Consider the following 18601-nt stretch of genomic DNA (forward strand, 5'->3'; position numbering starts at 1 on the left):
TTTTCAATGTGTAGACTCAGGGGAGACTTTTTACTTCTGGAACTCTGTCTTGGATTATAGTTTTACATATTCTCTCTGTTCCATTGTTTTTCCTTTTCAATGACTCTGATAATGTGAATATTATTTCTACTTTACTTATCTTCCGTTTCCACTATTTTCTCTCTGACCCTTTTTACCTCTTTATGTTATTTTCATTCTCTTGGCTACTTTTCTGCCTTTCTTCAATGCCCTTTATTATATTTTTATTTGACACTATTCTACCTGAAGCACTGTGTAATATGTTTTTCATTTCTGAGATAATTTTGTCTTTTTCTTCTATTTCTTTCCTGGGTTCAATCAACTTTTTTTATTTCACCCTTTTTTTTTTTTTTGCCCATTTCTGTTTCCATTTCTTATTCAAGGTAGTTTTTCCTATCCTCAAATGTTTGTTTGAATATATTTACTCCTCTTTCCTCTCTCTCTCTCTTCATATATACATATAATAATTCTTTCTGGGCATCTATAACATTCTGGACAAGGTAATCATATTTTTGAGGCTATCAGATTTTCTTCTTCCTTTTAAATATTTTCTACAACATTTAGCTTATGTTACAATTACCCTAGACTTGCAATAAATGTAAAACTTTTCTATAGTTTTATATCTATAGATTTAGTAACTTGGACAATTGTTTCTTATGAAAATGTTCAATTAGACTATTGCAAACTGTAACGTAAGGAAGGAAACAAATACTGAGCACCTTGCTCTGAAGTATTCCTTGGCTTTTAACTGTGTATGGTCCCACTCACCTATGCATTAAACAAAGTGAAGGAGTATCTGTCTAGCACAGTGTTTCTCAAACTTTAATGTGCTTATGAATTACCTGACAATCTTGTGAAAATGCAGGATCTGATTCAGTAAGTCTGGGGTGGGTCATAATCTGGAGTTCTGCAAGCTTCTAGGTCATGCCCATCGTGCTGGTCTGAGAACAGTACTTTGAGTAGCAAAGTATTGACGCTGTATGCTTCAGGCTTCTGTCATGCAATTGAAATGGTCACTTACGTTGTTTATTTGGTTTCAAATGATGTGTCTGATATCTTTGCACCTATATAATGTTTTCTGTAAAGGAAGACCTTCTTGAGGGGTAACATCTCAGCTGAGATGTGAGAAGTCCACAAAATTCTCCTGTATCTCTTGATGTTTTCTTCCTTTATCTGGATAGATTTATGGGGCCCTGAGTGGGCCTTTGTGTGTAGGGTTATCTTTTGGCACTTCCTGGAGCTCCACTGGTCTTGGAAGGCACCAAGACCCCTATTTCAGTTCTACCTCAATTACTTCCTTGTCAGATTATTCTGTGGTCTTTTCACTTTCTGTCTTCTTGGAAGCCACGGACCCCATGGTACCTATTGCCCTTCCAGCTACTAGACTGGGTGATTAAGAGAGTCTGAGAAGCATTCTCAGTGTCAGTGTTGGTTAAGGAGCTGTACTGCCTGAAAGTCTTCTGCATGATGAGTGAAAAGTACAACTGCCTTGGAGCCATCTATCCCGGCTTAAAATCTGGTGCTGTAGCTTTTACATGTAAAATTAAGTGTACGTATAATTAAGTTTTATGTGAAATTCTGGAGATATTCTGGATCGTGTAAAAGAAGATGACCTTCATCATATTTGTGTCCATAAGGGACCATACCACTCTTCTCATATGTTGAATTAGTATTTTCATAAATCTCCTAATTATCTTGGGAGTAGCACAGTTATATTGAATTATAATTTTTGTGTTAAATGTAAATATTTAAATATAATCCAGTTTTTATAGACTCGTTTGGGAATGTCTTCACTTATCAAAATACTGGAATCCTCCACAAAAAAGAAAAAGCTTTGCCTCTCTCAAGCTCTGAGAGACTGCTCAAAATGCAGTTGCTGTATATTTACCTTTTATAATGTAAATCAATCAATATAACAATGTAGCATTTTTACTCTTTTTGCACTTTAATCTTTTCCTTTTCTTTCTCACTGAGGTAAATTAAGGTTGAGTAATGAAAATTATGCTTTGAGAGGGAATTGCTCAGCCATAAATCAAATTCTCTGTAACTACAAGATAGTGAGTAGAGTGTTAGTTTGAAATAACAGTGCTAAGAGGAAAATATAAGCTCATGAAAGAGACTTCAATGCTTCAAAATTACCAAATCTCCCTTGAAAGTGGTCAATAATTTGATGATGTAAGTGTAATGATGTAATTAATCAATTAATTGCTGAAAAATGGAATTCTGCCTAAAATAATACACTTTAAATTTTACTAATCATTTTTGGAGTTAAGCCTAAGAAGTAGGCACATTCCTTTAATGATCATATTTGGTAAAGAAAGTTTATTTCCTGATGTTTTCAAAATTATAAACTAAAGGTCACTTTGATCATAAAGTTGAAGAAAATAACTCGGAAAAAAAAATGTCAAACATTTACTCAAGAAACAGGTCAGAGAACAAATGGTCAAGCAAATTTCATTTAAAAACACTATGCCTGTCTTTTTTAATTAGCAGGTTATTTTTCATGTCATTTATTGTCTTTAAATTCCTTTTTTTTGTGTATTTTTTCTTATAGTTAATATATATTCATTATTTAAAAGTGTTTATTCTGGAAAGAAGAAACATGGATTTCTTCCAATCTTCCAAGGGTAACCGCGTTAGTCCTTTGATTAACATTTTTCCTGTGTTTCTCCACACACATTTACGTCATTGAGATTCTGTAAAGATATTTTTATTCTAATTATTTTCACTTAACATTTTAACCTAAATATTATTCCACATTACTAAATATTCTTTGAAGGTGGGTTTCTTTTACTGGCTATATAATATTATAACTGATAGCTGTACCACATTTTGCTTTTGTGTCCCCTGTTAATTGAACTGTTTCCAATTCTCCTACCTTGTAAATACAGCCATGATGAACCTGGTACATGATAATTGTCTTTCTATGCAGAAGCCTTCTCTGCATTTAAGAAGACCCCTAAGAGCATGAAAACTTCTGGATCAGAAAATAAAATTATTCGTCACTCTCTTGATACAATCATTTTTCTCCAGAATGATTGCACTAATTTGCACTCATATTAGCAGTGGAATTCTTAAAACAAATCTTCCTCGATAGCAGGCAACACATTTTATCTCAGTTTAATTTTTATCTATTTGCTTATAAATCTATTGATATCTTAGAGCCTTCATTTTTATTTGTATGAGCTCTTACAAGGAATTAACTCTTTGTTATTATTCTCTTTACTCTCATGTTAAAAGAAGTTCTCAAAGATAAAGAATGGAACATTGCGCTTTCTTGACTAAACTATGGGAGAGAAATACTTATGAACGGAGGATGTCTTTCTATTTATTTAGGTGTTCTTTAATTTTTTTCAATAATCTATAGTTTTCAGAGAACATGTTTTGTACTTCTTTTGGTAAACTTATTCCAAGGTGTTTTATTCTTTTTTATGCTGTTGTACTTGGAATTGTGTTTTTTTGTATTTTATTTTTGAATTGTTCACTGCTAGTATATAGAAATACAATTGATTTTTATATTCATCTTGCACACTCATGATACAGTTCAACATGTTCCTCCCTCTTCTGTACTTCCTGCAAATTGGCAACTGGATTAAAAGTCTTGGTCAGACTTGGGTTCCATCTCTTTGGCCGTGTCGTAGGTGAGGTTGTGTTCTTCCAGAAGAACACACATGTTGTCTGGTTTTTGCCCTTTTTTGTTCTTGGCAACTATTGATGCTTAGTGCTGAGACCTGTTAACCCCAAGTAGGCTTGGAAAAAAGGTGACATTCTAATTGTAGCACTTCTTTTTCATGTGTTAGCTGTGATGATTTTATAAAGAGACTTTTCTTCGTGTCTGTTCCTAGGTCGACCAGCAGTACAGCTCATATGGGAAAGTCAGGATAAACTCTTGATTCTTTCCCTTTACATATAGTTTTCAAGATAATGAATTGTTTCACTGTCATTATCAGAAGGTGACTAGTTTATTGGCTTACTTTCTAAGTATTATTATGAACCCACAGATTTAAACATTATCGATGAGCTTCAATCCGTTATTATTTTTCTGCATATTAAAGCTTAAACTGTTCCATATTTGATCAGTGGGAGTCTCTCAAGTTAGCTCCTGAGTGTTTTTGACATGAACCTGTAGCATTTCATAGCTTCCTCACGATCTGCGAAGACAAGGTGTTCTTGGCTCAACTAGTACATTTCTTCACTAAAATCAGTCGTTTTTCAAGAAGTTCTGGTTTCTTTCACTTTGAAATGTTTCAAGATCACCATCTGGACACTTAAAATGCTGTTGCTCATGAGTTGGTTATTGTAGATCATTTCTAGACTTTTTTAGTTGACAAAGCTAGAAAATGTTATGTGTGTATGCAAATAGAATTATTTATATTTAAAGATTAAATACATTGTGGTTTTACAATGACATTTCCACATCTTGTGATTTTATAAGTAGGTTTTTTTTTTCTTCCAAGAGTAAGACAGTTAAACACATTTTGTTTCCCAGGATGAATCTCTGCGCTGGTCACCTGCACCTCCTCTGGCCTGCTGTTTTCATTCATGCTCCTCAAAGTCTCATCTTGTTTATCTCATGCTCCCAAGTAGCTTAACCTGAAAGAATGAAAACATGAGGGTAGATGTTTTCAGGATGTTTCCCATCTGTGTAAGAGCAAAACCGTTTTTACTTAAATTAAAATTTAGAATGTTACAAATTTATACTGTAAGTGCTTCGAATCCAGATACATGGAGTTAAGCTTATTTTACTATTGAATACTTAACTGTTTTATTCAAAGTATTCTAAGTGTTTCCATCCTCTGTAGTGCCTCTGATTTAGGAGTGTCTCAAAAATAGCTATACAGTCTTTGAAAACACGACTTCGTAAATGCACAATAATGTAATATATAAAGAGATAAGATAGATTTTTGAGCCACATGGATGATTCTCATCTTCCTCATATATGATTTTTTGCTTTTGTATGTAAAACTCTAACATAGTTTTCCATGTTTAGTTGTCTGTGTTCTCTTATGGTTCACTGAGCTTCCTTAAGACAATTGTTCTGACTTCTTTGTCAGGTAGTAAGATCCCCGTTTCTTCAGGGAGGTTACAGGGCTTTATTTTGTTCAGTTTAATGGAGTTGTGTTTCCTTGATTCTTCATGATCCTTGTAGCCTGTGTCGGTGTCTATGCATTTGAAGAAGAGACACCTCTTTGCAGACTGGCTTTATCAGGAAGATCCCTTCACCAGTCAGCCCAGCCAGATGTTCTGGGTGGGCTGGCCCATGGGGTCACCAGCAGCAGGCCCGATGGGTGCCAGGGTCTGCAGTGAAGTCCTGACTGACTTCTTTCTCCCTTCCTCCAAGGGAGAACTGTGGGCGGGGAGGGTCTCTCTTGGCGCCATACTCTCAGGGGCCATGCAGGGAGAGTGACGCTGTTCTTCTTACCCTTTTCCCTGCGTCCTTTAGTTTCTGTGCTCCCCCCAGGTGCTGTTACCTCTCACCTGGGTTCCAGAACTCTCGTGGAGGCATTTTCTCCCATGGACAGTTGTGAAATCCGTGTTTATGGGGAGCATTAGGGCTGGAAACTCCTGTTTCGCCATCTTGCTGATGTCACTCTGCGTTTTTTCTGGTTCTTCTTTTGATGAAAGTCACTTTGACCCAGGCCTGCCTGAAGTACATGAGACTTTTAATCTGAGTTTTTTTTGGAGCTGTATGTTTGTACAAAAGATCGTTTACGGAATGAAGCTATTTGTTTCCATTTGTGCAAGTCCCAATCTGGTAATTAATAACAGATGAGAAAAACAGCCATTCTCTTTTGCATTAAAATTTTTCAAACAGCCCTTTTAATCTTTTGGTCCCATTTAAAGATTCCCTGTTAAAACAAGTCACAACAGATGGTCTCCTCTGCAGAACAACTGTCCTTACAAAGAATCTATGCTTAAGCTCCCACTCCCTCTTTTTTCCCCTAAGGAATGTTGAGATCCTAAAAACTACCATAAACTGGTGGTGTGTGTACTTTAATTTATGACAAAACTGGGGCTACTTTGAATAAGATTTGTTGAAACTACCAGTCATATTTTTATAGTAAAACATGTACTTATGGGTTTTTGGGGTGGACAGTAATGAAAATGTATAGGCCATCCCCAACTGCATCAGATGAGTTAGTTGTAACCCCCTTCCCTCCCATCTTCGTTTTTTAACCTTTAACCAGTAGGGATGTTTTAAAGATTAAGTGTGGCTACTTAACAAAGTACCGTGTCTGCAATAGCAAGTCTGAAACTTCCACTTGTAAAGTTCTTTTACTCCTTCTCAAACCTGTTGGCCAATTTCAGCGTATTTCACCCGTTCGGATTTCAAAGGACACAGCCTTATGTGATTTGGTGCATAAAAATTGTACCGAATGAGTCTTCCTGACCTTTCTCTGGGGAAGTTTAAGGTCTGTCGTTCTCCTGAGCTGTTACCTTGTTAAACAAGGAGATCTTACTAGACATTTGTGTGGAACCTCTATCTCAGCATTTTAAAACAGGATGAATAATTCAGAAATTTGTCCTAGGTGGCACTTATCTTTTTTCCTTCCTGGTTTCTTCATCTGCCAAATTAATGGGAATGTCAGCCTGCTGTGTTCATTTTGGACAGGGGAGTTACGCTTCGCTCAGGACCTTGCGTGTGTGGTCTTTCTTGGACAAGAAAGCACATTGGACTCCTCCCGTCAAGCCCTTTCTTCCCTGTATCTGAGGTGAGAAAAAAAGTTGACTCCTTCTTAGCCATTTTGAGCAACCCTGTTACTTGCCACAGGGAGTGGAAAAGAGCAATTTGCATCCTGAGATCTAAAAAAATAGCCTTTAACTCTATGTCCATCAGTTGTAGGTCTAAAAATAAAGATGAAGATATTAAAATTGTTAAACAAATGAAGCTTACAGATAATAAAGAGGAAGAAAGAAATAGTGTGAGGGAAAATTGATCTTTGAATCTACACGCTGCTCTTGACAAGCAGCACTATACTATCCTATTCTTGGATAGCAGAAGTTTCTTATAATCATCAAAATGATCTCACTCAAGAACCTACTGATTTTTTTGGTGCTTTTTTCATGCTTTTGAATAAATTTTTAACAAGATGTCACTTCTGAAAAGGCTAGATTTCCTAATATTTCTTGCTACTCACTGCTGTGTTTATTTTCAGTTTGAATCAAGACTTTATCTATTTCCTATAACCATTTGTTATCTTTAAAATCCCATGGCATATATTGTCTCCTTTTGAGAGTAACAAATTCAACCCTCAAAACCAGAATAAGACTGTCAAGTTGCCTTTTTCACCCAGCAGACTACTAGACAACATCAATAATTTTCTCTTTTACTTTATAAAAGGAGGGATGTTAAAAATTATAGTGTGTATACATCTGATCATACCATAATTTTAATTAGCTCAATGCTACTATCAAAGCTGTCCTGTTTGCTAAGCCCAAGATAAAAGGAGAGCTGACAAATCAAAAAGAGAAGCTCATTTTCCCTACAGAAATTATATGCAAAATGAATGTTTCAGTACATTCATACTTTTTAGGATGAATACAAACAGTCAAGCTAATGTGCAAAGACAGCCACAATAAATATCAGTAAGTTGATTATGAAGAGTTAGTATGTAGATATAAAATAGCTTGCCAATTGGTGACAATCATAACACATATTTTATAGGATAAATTAAAAGGCCCTAGAGACTTGGGGGCTGGCCCCGTGGCCAAGTGGTTAAGTTCGCGTGCTCCGCTGCAGGCGGCCCAGTGTTTCGTCGGTTCGAATCCTGGGCGCGGACATGGCACTGCTCATCCAGCCACGTTGAGGCAGCGTCCCACATGCCACAACTAGAAGGACCCACAACAAAGAATATACAACTATGCACTGGGGGGCTTTGGGAAGGAAAAGGAAAAAAATAAAATCTTAAAAAAAAAAATTAAATTAAATTTAAAAAAAGGCCCTAGAGACTTGTCAATGACCTCACTGTCAATAATATGTTCTTATTCTTAAGATAATCATTTACTAAATTGTTAAAAAAATTAATTTGTATAAAATTTCAGTGGGAGACTTTACTCTTCTCCATTCTTATTTTGTTCATTATTGTTACAAAATAACCAGAGTCTCTCAATCCTATAATCAAAAAATGGTTTCTGCTTTTCCCTCCCACTTGCCTAAAGGCCCCTAAGACAAGCTTCAGGGCATCCTGGAAGAAACCTGGAAAGAATGGTGATCCAGTAAAGGACTTGACCATGCACTCTCAACTATTGATTCTGCATGGACGGCCTTAGGTGTTCGGATGGCCTCATTGTGGGGGGAAGCCTTTCAAATGGGATTTCTAGCTCTCCTAGTGTAGACAGAGATGACTTTGTGGTGGTCAATTACCAAATAACCCAAGATCAAATGAATGGGAAATAAGTACCTCAGACTGAATGACTCGACAGAGAAAATTTGTGCTTAATGTTTAATTTTTTTAATAAAAATTTGAGAACAATTCACCTTTCTTTCTTCTTGATCTATCGATTTTAACAGGCTATATTTAACTATATTTATATTTATATTTAACTAATATTACTCCCGAAGATTTCAGGGTGTGTAAGCGATGAGGGAATCATCTGTGAGATCCCATTCTTTTTACTGGTTCTCTTTCTATACAAACTGAAAAACTCTTTAAATGATATCTTATTTAGTTGACTCCTTAGAATTCAGTAAAAGTCCTTAAAAAAAAACCTTAATATACAAAATAAGCTAATGCATAATTGGCAAACTTTAAGAAAGATGATTTTGTAAAAATCAAAGGCACGTTATTGGTCCTGTTGACACAACTGCTCAGAACAATGGTTAAATATTAGGCAAAATGCCTTTAATATGTCCTGTTGCTTTTTATTACAACATAGCTATTTTCGTAGTTTCAATAAAAATCTTATTTAGTGGGGCGTGAAAAGTCCACTATTGAGGAACAAAGTGTTTTCTTCTCATATGGGAATGATGCCACAGGTACTCCCTGATACCTGCTCTGTGCTTATTGGATTCCCAGACTCACAGGTGGGAGAGACTGTCACCTTCCGGCAGGACAGAAATCTCGGAGATATCAGAGAAAGAGAAATACTGCTTATTTTTGGGGGGAGGATTAGCCCTGAGCTAACTACTGCCAGTCCTCCTCTTTTTGTTGAGGAAGTCTGGCCCTGAGCTCACATCCATGCCCATCTTCCTCCACTTTCTATGTGGGACGCCTACCACAGCATGGCGTGCCAAGTGGTGCCATGTCCGCACCCGGGATCCGAACCAGCAAACCCAGGCCACTGAGAAGCAGAACGTGCGCACTTAACCGCTGCACCACCGGGCTCCCGAGAAATACTTCTCTGTTTATAAGGACAGCAGGCAAAACTTAGTAGGGGTATATTGCATGTTTTCTGAAATACATAATTTAAGGGCAATGAAAGTACTTCTGGCAAATAACAGTGGTTAACTTATGGCCTCAGAGGTTTACAAAGCCTCCAGAGAGAAATTAAACATCAAGCCGTACTTTCACGTGGCTCTAGTTTTGTTAACATATTGACAAGGACATTGTTATTTATTAATCATAATAAAATAAATAAAACCAGCCCAATCAATAGAACATCAAATTATTGGTACTGAATCAGTCAATAGCTAAACAAATGTGTGTGGTCCAGCCTTCCTGCACGTGGGAATGAGATTCGGCAGGAAGCCGGGACTGAGCCAGCAAAGTGGACACCGTGCCTGCTGCCGTGTTGACAAAGTGCCTCACATGACAGGAAAAAGCAATTTGTATCCTCAGATAAACTTAAAAAGCAGAAACGTTCTGTGGAGCACTCCTCTTGAAGTAAGTGCAGCCTTGAGCCATTTCTCTAGGCTGCTAACACCTTGACTTTGAAGTGCTGACACCTGGAAACATGTGGTGACCTTTGACCCCTGCAGGTGTGAAAATTCCGTGACTGAACTGCCATTTTCCCACGGTAAACAGACTCACCTTGGTAACATTTTTGTTTGTTTTTTAGTTTTTACTTTTCAGTACCTTCTGTGTTTGTTTCTTTTGGGGGCAGCCAGTTATTCTGAAGTCATTTTTGCAAATTAATGTAAGAGAAAAAAATTTATTTCTTTTAATGCTTGAGTCCCTCTGAGTTTTCCTGTCACAGAGGCCATATGGTGACTGACACAGTGTCGATTGCAGACGGGGCAGGAACCAAACATGTTCTCTGTTGGTTCAACTAAAATGTGTCACTGTGAGGTCATTTTGTTCAGGTCTTTAAATCTGCCTTATACCTTCACAGTGGGTCAGTTAGTCCTCACTTCTGGCTTTTTCCACTGAATTTGTTTCATTGAAGTTACTTGCAAAAATAGAGGCCTAGCTCAAATAAGGTCCTTAACAAATGTTAGATCCATCCATTTTCTGTCCTCATTGATGATAAGTATTCACTTTATGATCTTGCTGGGAAACCATTTTTCTTAAGAGCACTGTTTTCAATTTTCCAGGCTGTGTTTCTTAAAATAGCTTGCTTTTTGGTTGTTTAGAAAGAGAACAACTAAAAAGAATGAGATCTCACAGATGATTCCCTCATCCCTTCTGTGCCCTGAAATCTTTGAGAGTAATATTAGTATGCTCTGGATTCAAAAGGAAAGCTAAATCCTATCTTTTCGTGGGAGGAAAGGACAATTTTTGGGACGACACTGCCTCTCAGTGGTTCATTTAATATTTGTTTCAATTACAAAATGTTTTGTAAGATGAAAACCCTAAAATTTGCAGTAACAGATTTTTCAGTACTTTGACTTCAGTGAGTTCCTAAGTAATGTAAATTATCTTGTGATATGCATGTGCATATCTTCACTGATGGAACACCCAGAAGCCACGATGTGTGTTATGAAAAGTTTCACGGTCTGCTTTCCCTGAGGCAGGAATGAATGGTTTGTATGCAAAAGAGGGATGGACGTAACATGAAGGAGAGAGGCAAGCCAGGCTGAGTAGAGGGTGTGATTAGCTTGGAAAATTTCATGTCTCTGAACTTTCACTGTTCTGTGTCCAGGCATTTTGAAGGCATTTTTCAATCTATATTTTGGTGTCCTAACAGTAAATCCTACAAATTGGCTAAAAGTTCACTTTGAGACCCCTGTCTGGTAAATTGGCTTAATTCAACTTTGTTTGAGAGAGTGTGTGTGTGTCTATGAACAGGGCACTATGCCAGGAACTTCTAGAAAGACAGAGGCAAGTAACATTTGGTCACGGTCATCACGGGATCCATCCTTCATTATATCAAAGGGACCACTTCACTTTTGTCCCCTTGATCGTGACCGAGCATTTGTTGATGGATTGAATAATCAAAACTGTCAACTATTTCTCCTTTTTATAGTGTGATTTTATAATTTGCTGACAGATGTTATACTTAAAATAGTGATAAAAAAAGTGGAAAAAACAGGTTTCAAAAATCTTGGGGTTGCTCTGTATTGGATAAGGACTCATAGTGTGGTGTCTGATTGACACCACAGGTTTTTAAGAAATGCCTCAGTGCTTAACTTAATTTCTGGTCTTAGGGGTGTAACTGATTTATGATCTTGCGGGCATAATTTAACCTAGACTGTCAATGGTTAAAAGTTTCCAAACAGGCTTAAGTGAACTGGGAGCTTGCAGTGGTCTTGCAAGAATAATCTTACCCAAGACTTTACAATATCACTTTCATAAAAGTTCTAGAACTTGAAGAAACAAGACATTGTGAAAAAGGAGCAGGATCAAGCAAATTCACTGAGTAATTATTTACTAGGTATGCCTCTTGGCACTGGGACTCAGTAGCTTAGAAATAGAGAAGTATTGGCAGAAGGTAGTCAAGCACCAGATATTCCTACCTCGGTCTGCTAACAGAGAACACAGAATACCACGTGGTGATGAGGGAAGGAAAAATCAGAGGAGAATCCTAATTTAACTGAGTAGTTACCCAGTAGAGAAAGCATTTTAAGCTGCAAATAACTGAGTTTACCCTGAATTAACAAGAATAAAACTTCCCTTCAGGGGCAATTACGCCAGGATGAGAGCTCAGTGAAGTTTTACTGTAGCAAACAGAGTTATATTTTTGAATATTTGAGATTTGTGACAATAAATTTACTTGTGCCATAGAATATCTGGATTTTTGGAAGAGGAGTCAGCATCTAAATCATCCTTAAGGATGAAGAGGTAGATGCCATTGTACAGAAAGGTCAAAGTAGAAGACAAGAATTAAATAGGAAACAGAATCCTGGGGCTCAAAATGAAAGGGATTGTTACTAAACCTGGTTCGTTTTTGCCCACTGCCCAGAAAGCCAAGCACTGAGATGATGAGATTGCAGCAGAGAGGGTTTACTCACAAGGCAGCTACAAGAGGAAGCAAGAGCATGAGTTTCAAATCTGCTTCCCTGAAAACAGGGACTCAGGGATGTTTATGGGATGGGGGGCAAGGTGGTCTGAAATGTGGAGGTGATTGGAGGTGAGGTCATTGATGATGTGTGCAAGCCTAGTCAGACTCCACGCCTCTTCACAGGACCCATGTTCACAAAATGGCGGCCTTAGCATGATCTGAGGGTGGAGTTTTTGCCTCTTGACGGCAAAAGGTCGCCTATCGGACATCTGCATGGCCCAGTTGATGACTTGGTGGTGGTCACAACCATCCTGGAGAGGACAAAGGGGTTGTAATTCCTGAAGAACAGCTCACATGCCCTTTACCATAGTGACCCAGGCTTCAGGGAGATGTTATCTGTAGGAGCCTAGTGGGAGTCAGATAGCATATTGCAATCAGTAACTGCAAAAAGGAAAAAACCTTTAGTTCCTAGCTACTTAATTATCAATGGGTAACTCTCTGCCAGTTTGGGGATCAGGATATGCCACCCCAAAATATACTGCTTTGGCATAAGGATTATTTTGAGCTGAAGGTAATTGAGAAACAGCAGGTGTAGGAAGCGCTCTTTGCCCTCCCCCGTATCTGGCTAAAAGCAGAGCATAAACTTCCCATAAGAAGGTGCCCTCCCTGCACCAGGAGGAGGAGAGCAGTCTGGTCACTGGAAATGAGGCATACACAGAGATGAGTCTGCATAAACCAAACCCTTACCCGCCATTATTGCCCCTCCAATATGTTTTCTAGTCATTTCCGCACAATTTCTCAGCCCTAGAAGTCTGAATCTCCTTTCCTTTGTCTAGTCAATTCTCTGCAAGTTATCACCCTTTGTGAAAATTGTATATAAGTCCCTGAGTCTAACTGATTCTTTGAGTTTCCACTTTTTTCTATGAAGCCCCCATGCATGTAAAAATATTAACATCAATAAAAATTTATATACATTTCCCTCTGTGTTAATCTGGCTTTAGTCAGTTTAATTTAAATTCTCCAGGAACAGAACTTAAGAGGATAGAGGAAAGGTTTTTTCCTCCCCTGCACTCAAATGTATGGTGGAGAAGGAAGGAGCAGAGAATTAGGCTACAACTAGGAGAGAGCTGGGAGGGCGCACAGCATCTTCCAGGGTGTCAGCAATGCCTCTCTCTTTTTGTCTTGGATGGTGGACATGTACTGTTTGCTTTAGTATTATTTTTAAACATGTAGTACACATTTTACACAATCTTCTGAATATTAATCATATTTCACATATGAAATTGGCAAAGAATAATTGCAGAATGGCAGAAGTAATAGTAAAAACCTAAATTAAGTTTTTAAAAAATTAAAGCAAGGTTGCAGCACCAGCTCACTGAGGAGGTCATTTTAAAAACTCGACCTTATTGGAGCATAATTTATATACAGAAAAATGCATCCCTTTCAAGTGCACATTTGTACAAGTGTTGACAAATGTACACATCAGTGTAGCCACCGCCACAATCCGTAGAACATTTCTATGACCTTGAAAAGTTTCCTTGTACCCCTTTACAGTCAATCTTCACCTCTGTCCCCAAGCCCTAGGCACTAATATGCAATCTGTAATGAGAGGAATTGTCTAGAACTTCAGATAAATTGTATCAAACAGTTTGTACTCTTTTCTGTCTGGCCTCTTCAGCATAGTACAATGTTTTTGAGATTCATCCCTGTGGTTGTGTGTATCAGAGGCTCATGCTTTTTATTACTGAACAGTATCTCATTGTGGCAGTCACGGAAATATACCCCCCAGACCCCCTTAATAGAACCTACCTAGCTGTCATTGCCAGATCACACCTCTCTGGACCCACCACCATAGTCGGCCCTGGCCGCACTTTTCCAGGTTGCTCCCAGCTAATGACCAAGCGTAGTGGGGGAACTACTGTTGCCCAATTCCTGCAGAATGAAGGGTTCCTCTAATGAACAGGACTTTTGAAATTTTGGTTCAAAGAATCCCTGCTGCCGGGCTGAAACTTTCTTGACACCGCCCTACAGTAAGACTCTTCCCGCTCAATCCTCCCTTCTCTCTGCAGAGAGATACAGGCCGGACATAATGGTCTGAGAGCTGTGCCTGCTCATTCCTGAGTCTTCCCCTTTGTCTTTTACAAGTGTCCTTCCCAAGAAACCTCTTGCCCATTTAATCTCCTTTGGCATCTGGTTCTCAGAGGACTCAAATTGCCACATATCACGATGTGCTTATCTATTGTCCTGTTGATGGCAGTTTGCATTATTTTCAGTATGAACATTCATATATAAGTCTTGTGAAGACATGCATTTTTATTTCTCTTGGGAAATCCTAGGACTAGAATTGCTGGATCATGTGGTATGTAGATATTTAACTTTATAAAAAACTGTCAAACCATTCTTCAAAGTGATTGAACCATTTTCTGTTTCAAATATCAATGTATGAGCATTCCAGTTGTTCCACATCCTCCCAACATTTGGTGTTCTCAGTCTTTTCGTTATTCTAAGTGCATGCGTTGTGATATCTTATTGTAGTTTTAATTTACATATTTTGGTAATAAATGACGTTGTGCTTTGTTGGGAAAGTGGGAGATTCCTCCCCCAGCCCTTGCCTTAACTCCTCATGGCTGGTCAAATAATCAAAAGGCAGATGAGTAGGAGAAAATCAAACAAAGTTTAATAGCATGTATACATGGGAGAAACTCAGGAAAAACTGAGTAACTCAGCCAACTGGCTGAGGCTGCCTATTTAAATATCTTCAGTTACAGACAAGAAGGATGTTGGGGGTAGTGATTTGGGATTTCGGAGGGGAAGAAGACAATTGACACAGAGATAGAATGCAAATATTTGTGAAACAGGTTTTGCTGGGCCAAAAAATGGGCTTATTGGTTTCTGTCTATTGCACCATTTTACGTTACGCTGTAGCTATCACACGGCGTGAGCGCCTTCCTGGAACGGGCCTTCTATGTTCAATTCTTTCAGGCAGTTTGGGAGGGGATGGTTGGATGTTCTTCCTGAGTCTTCTGAGCCTTTATTGTCAGCTTGAAATAATCCACATACCAGAGTGGCACATCTTGGGGCGGCCTGCCCTGAATCCCATCAGCTTCTATATTAATTTCTTGGGGGTGCCACAAGAAACTGCCATGAATTAAGTGGCTTAAAACAACAGAAACTTATTCTCTCACTGTTCTGGAGGCTAGAAACATGAAATCAATGTGTCGATGGGGCCATGTACCCTCTGAAGGCCCTAGGAGAAATTCTTTCTTGATTCTTCTACCTCCTGGTGGTTGCAAGTGTAGGGGAGGAAGACATTTCCTCTACCTGCTCTGGGTCCTTCTGGCCAGAGAATGAATAAATTCACATGAGATAGAATAACAGGAGGAAATTAAACAAAGCCTTATAACATGTATATGTGGGAGAGGCTCAAGCAAACTGAGCAACTCACAAAAATGGCTGAAGCCACCACCTTAAATGTCATCTTCAGCTAAAGACAAACAAGGATGTTGGGGTGGAGGGAGTCCGTTAAGGGAGGTTACCAGACAAGTACAGTAAACAAGAGTAAGATAATTATGCAGATTTAAGTCCTTGCCTTCCTCATTGATAAGAGTTTCTACAGATAAGGTCATCCCTCCTTCCTGGTGCAGAGAGGAAGACACCTTTACAGATGGAGATCTTCTTTACAAATGTAAATGTCTCTTAACAAAGGGTAAGTAAATTCTACTTTTCAGAGTTTCTTTCCTGTCTGCAGTTTTTCAAAGTAACCAGCCCCAAATAATCCTCATGCCAAAGAGACATATCTTGGGGGGGCCAATTCCAGTCCCCCACACCAGTGATTCTTGGCCTTCCTTGGCTGTGAGTGTTTCCCTCCAGTATCTGCTTCTATCTCCCCAGGGTCATCTCCCCTATGGGCTGGTTACCCCCATAGGGGTAGCCCTAGTCGCCAGAATTTTTATGGAAATAAAACAAAATTGCCTCCTAACTCAGAAAACCTCTGCACAGCAGAAGAGAGGAAAATAGTTTGATTATTGACTAAGCATCAAACCAGAATGAGATGCATATTATAGGCCATCTAATAAAGGGATTGCAAAGACAGAAAGAAACTCAGGCAGGTACAATCCATTACGCACATGTTCTCAAGATAAACCATTACTAGTCCTCAAGAACTATTTGCCACACTGAGTTCATCCTAAATTTACCTGGTAATTGGGGTGACCGTCTGTGTTAGCTAATTGGTTTTATCCAAAGGAAAAATAAATTCTCTTATCTTTTTGACAGGAGGTGGCTGGAGTGTAGGTGTATGCAGACGTGGCCTCCTACCCTCCCACTGACACTTGGAGGCAGGGGCCCTATCTTCCTTGATGCTTACGTTTCAGAGAGATGCTTCCAGGTCTTTAATAAAGACATTCCTGGGTTGTAAAGCTAGCAAAAGGCTTATTTAGGTATTTAGGTTTTAAAGAGATTTGCATACATCTCAAAGGGACAGTGAAAGATTTTACACTTGCGAGTTTTCTAAAGAAAATGCTCTGAAAGGAAAAGGTGGGGAGCAGGAGTCTTTTTACAAGAGGGAACATTACTTTTGTTTTTCTTTTTTCACTTGTATTAACTCTTACAATACTCTTCATCAAGTTTCCCCAAGTGTTAACAATTTACGTAACCACAGTAGAGTTATCAAAACCAGGAATTAGCATTAATACAATACTACTAACTAATCTATAGATCTTATTCAAATTTAATAAACTGTGCCATTAATGTCCTTTTTCTGCTCATGATCCAGTTCAAGGTTGTACAGTGCATTTAATTGTGTTTTTTCAATGTCTTTTAATTTGGGACATAATCTTTTTTTGTCTTTCATGTCTTTGAAAAATATTTTTGTTTCCCTTTTTTTGAGCTTTATTGAGGTACAATTGATATACAAAAGACTGCACACATTTAATGTATACAGCTTGATGAGTTTGGACATACGCGTACGTCTATGATACATCACCACAACCAAGGTACCAACTATATCCATCACCCCCCAAAATTTCCTGGTATTCTTGTGTGTGTGTGTTACCAACATAGGCCCCCTGTGCAGTATGCCAGTCACCAAGACAAAGAGTTTTGCAGCAGAGAAAGGGTTTATTGATGAGGCAGCCAAGCCAGGAGACGAGAGAACAAGTCTCAAATCTGCCTCCCTGAAAATGAAAATTAGAGAAATTTATGGGATAAAGGGGCAGGGTGGTCTGAAGTGTGGGGGTAGATGATTGGAGGTGAGGAGAGGTGAGGTCATTGATGATCTACACAAGCATAGTCAAGCTTCATGGCTCTTCATAGGACGCATGTTCACAAAATGGTGGCATTAGATGACCTGAGGGTGGAGTTTTCGGCCCCCTGATGTCAAAGGGTCACCTATTGGACACTTGCACAGGCCTAGTAGATGGGTTGGTGATCTCAGCTGACTTGAACTGGACAAGGAGTCGACTCTCAGTTCCTGAAAGAACACTTAAGCACCTGTAACTGTGGTGACCCAAGCATCAGAGACGTTGTCTGTAAGGAACCTTGTGAAAGTGTGGTAATATATTACTTATCTACATGACTTTTAAATAAGCAGCACAGCTAACAATCGTAACAAACAGCTACGATTAATAACTGCCTGGAAAAAACTGTGTTACTAGCTATCCAATCATTAATGGCTATCTATCTGGCCACCAGTTTCGTGTGTGTGTGTGTGTGTGTCTGTCTGGTGTTTTGGTAAGAACACTTAACATGAGATCTAGCCTCTTAACATATTTTAAAGCACACAACCTTGTATTGTTAACTATAGGTACTATGCGGCACAGTAGATCTCTAGAACTTATTCATTTTGCATGACAGAAACTTTATACTCATTGAAAAGCATTTCCCCAATTCCCCCTCCTCTGGTCCCCTGGCAACCACCATTCTTTTCTCTGCTTCTATGAGTTTGGCTATTTTAGATGTCTTACCTAAGTGGAGTCATACCATATATTTTGAACAGCAAAAGCCGGTGATTTTGTAGAATGTCCCGCAGTTTGGATTTGTCTGGTGTTTCCTCACAATGAAATCCAGGTTATGCTTTTTGGGTGTTTGAGAAAGACCACAGAAATGATGTTGTATCCTTTGTAGGGCATTACTGTTGATGCTAAATTTAATCACCTGCTGAAGGATTGAAGGGGAGCAGCACACCCACTCCAAAACATGCCTCTTGGCATAAGGATTATTCTGAGAAACAGCAGACACAGGAGAACCTCTGAAAACAGAGCAT

The sequence above is a fragment of the Equus caballus genome, chromosome 16 (genome assembly GCF_041296265.1).
Source record: "Equus caballus isolate H_3958 breed thoroughbred chromosome 16, TB-T2T, whole genome shotgun sequence".
Taxonomy (NCBI): Eukaryota; Metazoa; Chordata; class Mammalia; order Perissodactyla; family Equidae; genus Equus; species Equus caballus.